Source organism: Benincasa hispida, chromosome 9, assembly GCF_009727055.1.
Source record: "Benincasa hispida cultivar B227 chromosome 9, ASM972705v1, whole genome shotgun sequence".
In the NCBI taxonomy this organism is placed as follows: Eukaryota; Viridiplantae; Streptophyta; class Magnoliopsida; order Cucurbitales; family Cucurbitaceae; genus Benincasa; species Benincasa hispida.
Genome location: NC_052357.1, coordinates 13,127,393 through 13,130,546, shown reverse-complemented (window position 1 = coordinate 13,130,546; position 3,154 = coordinate 13,127,393).

Here is a 3,154-nt window from a genome sequence, read left to right as displayed (position 1 = left end):
TAACCTTCAAATCTCTACTCCCACAAATATAGCTCCATCAATCTCCACATGGTTCTCTTCACCTCCTGTCCATCCATCATCTCCACAACCCTCACCTGAAACAAATCCCTCTATCCAACCTCAATTTCCTCACACTTTTCCTACACCAGCCACAAGTTCACCTTCCCCACATCCTAGCCCATTACTGTATTCCTCAACTACTTCTCAATCCCCTACAGTGTCACCCTTAACAACACCTCTACCCTCCCCTCCACAACAATCCCTACAACCTACCACTCAACCCCTCATTGGCACTCATCTAATGATCACCAGAGGGAAGACTGGTATTTTCAAACCCAAGGCTTGGGTTGCTGAACGTATTGAAGACCTTACTCAGAGTGAACCAACTTCAGTCTCTCAGGCTTTTACAGCTCCACAGTGGTAAGAAGCTATAAATGGAGAACTTTTTGCACTGCAACGTACAAATACTTGGTCACTGGTACCTCCTTCATCTGATCAAACTGTTGTTGGTTGCAAATGGGTCTATCGTATTAAACGTGATGCTCAAGGCCTTGTTCAACAATATAAGGTACGCCTTGTTACCAAAGGGTTTCATCAACACCCTGGCTTTGATTATTTTGATACATTCAGTCCTGTTGTCAAGATGTCTACTGTTAGAATTACACTTACTTTGGCAGTGTCTCATCACTGGCCACTTCGCCAAATTGACTTCAATAATACCTTTCTCAACGACAAGTTGAAGGAGACTGTCTACATGTCTCAACCCTCGGGTTTTAAAAGCAAAACTCACCCACATTACGTTTACAAGCTCAATATAGCTCTCTATGGTCTCAAGCAGGCTTCTGAGCTCAAAGCATCTCTTAAGCTCCCTAGACATTTTTCTATATTATATGTGTACCTCATCCTCCATCACTCTGTTGCTAGTCTATGTAGATGATTTGTTACTCACCGGCAGTGATCCAACTCACATCGATCATCTTGTTGCTCGATTGCATACACAGTTCTGTCTCAAAGATCTAGGACAGCTTAGCCAATTTCTTGGTGTCCAAATCTCTTATACACCCCCCGGCTTACATCTGCATCAAGCTCAATACATAACTGAGCTTCTCTCTAAACTAAACCTCAACCATATGAAACCTTGTCCAACCCCTGCAGTACCTGGCACCTCTCTGTCCTTGAGCATTAGAACACCCCTTAATGACCCATTTCTATATCGCAGCACGGTTGGTGCTCTCCAATACCTCACTAATACAAGACCGGACATTGCCTTCATTGTTAATAAGCTTAGCCAATTCCTCAAAGCTCCTAGTGATATTCACTGGTCAGCTGTCAAACGTGTGCTTAGATATCTTGCAGGGACTCTCCTTTTTGGCCAAACCATCAATTGTGATACTTACCTCAATTTAACAGCCTATTCTGATGCAGATTGGGTCTCAAGTATTGATGATCGAAAATCTACAGCTGCTTATTGCCTTCATCTTAGACCGACTCTTATTTCTTGGTCATTTAAGAAACAAATGACAGTGGCTCGCTCTAATACTGAGTCCGAGTATCGAGCTAGCTCATGCTGCAACCGAGATCATTTGGGTGAAAAATCTGTTAACTGAGATTGGTTTCTCTCCAAAGGGTGTACCTGTTCTCTGGTGTGACAACATGGGTGCAGGTGCCTTAGCTGCCAACCTTGTCTTTCACGCACAAACTAAGCATATTGAAATAGATGTGCACTTCATCCGTGACCTTGTCCTTCAAGATCAACTTCATGTTAGATATGTATCCTCTGCAGAACAATTGGCAGATTGCCTAACTAAGCCTTTACCCCTTGATACATTTGTCTACCTTTAAAGCAAGCTCGGACTAAAGGACTTACCCTATCACTTGAGGGGGGATGTCAAGGAAGAACAAATTGCCTTATCAGTAAATGCCAAGGAGCCATGTAGAAGCTGATATGAATGCTCTTGCTGGTGTGTATGCTCTCGCTGGTGTCGCTGGTGTGTATACTCTTGCTGATGCTGATGCGTATGCTCTCCCAACAGCCTCTGCCATATCATTATTCTCTACCAGCTATATAGAAGATTCATTAGTTATTTTTTGTCCTTATTCTAAAACCTAAGTGTATATATCTATACATCACTACGTTGCATTAGGTGTGGGAAAAAATTTAATATACGAAATCAAATATATAGAAAAGGAGAAATTGCTCTTCCAGATCATCTTCTGCTGCAACATTTTTATTTTTCTTCTTCAAGCTTAGCTTATACAACTACTCGACTTTTACAATGTATGAAGGGTAAAGAATTAAACCTCTAATTTTGAGATTGATAGTACAAATATTATGACAAATAACTGAGCTATGCTTATTTTGACACTTTGATAATTTTATACATTTGTTTTACAAAAATATAAGATATATTAAAAGCACCTTTGGTTGTTACCTGTTGGAGGGTTCACTTTATTTCACAGACTATCTATTATTTAAAATTTAAGATACCACCACGAAAACAATTTATTATGAAATTTTCATCTAAATCATTTGTCACTATTTCAATTTTTATATTTATTTTTTATTTTAAAATTCAACAATATGTAAGTTGGAGATCTGAACATTTGATAGTATATATTATATGTTAGTTGAACTATACTCATATTTGCCATTAATATTACAAGATGATATAATGGAATGATCGAATATAAAATTTTATAAACCTTAAAATATCACAAAACATTTTTGGATGACAAAGAAACATAGCTACCCTAATTATATATTATAACACCATCAAAACTAAAATATCTTGAAGCGGATATTCGAACATGGCTCAATGGATAAAGGTATCAATTTGATTATCATTTTAAAGGTTGATAGTTCGATCATCATCCTATAAAGCCTAAAATTATCATAAATTTTTTAATTTTTCTTTTGAAAAATTTACATTAGATAGCTGAAGTCAAAGAACATCCTAAAGAAGTCATCGAATGTTGTTAAAAATAAACAAGGTAATTAAATAAATTTGGTAAATTACTTTTGAGTACTCTTGAAACTTATCTTATATCAAATTCATCACTCAAATTCTTTATATGTAGATGGTAAACGATAAATTAAGAATTATAAATTGTTGAAATATGTGGAGCTTTGTTGAGTTGGCCTCGACAATTTGTT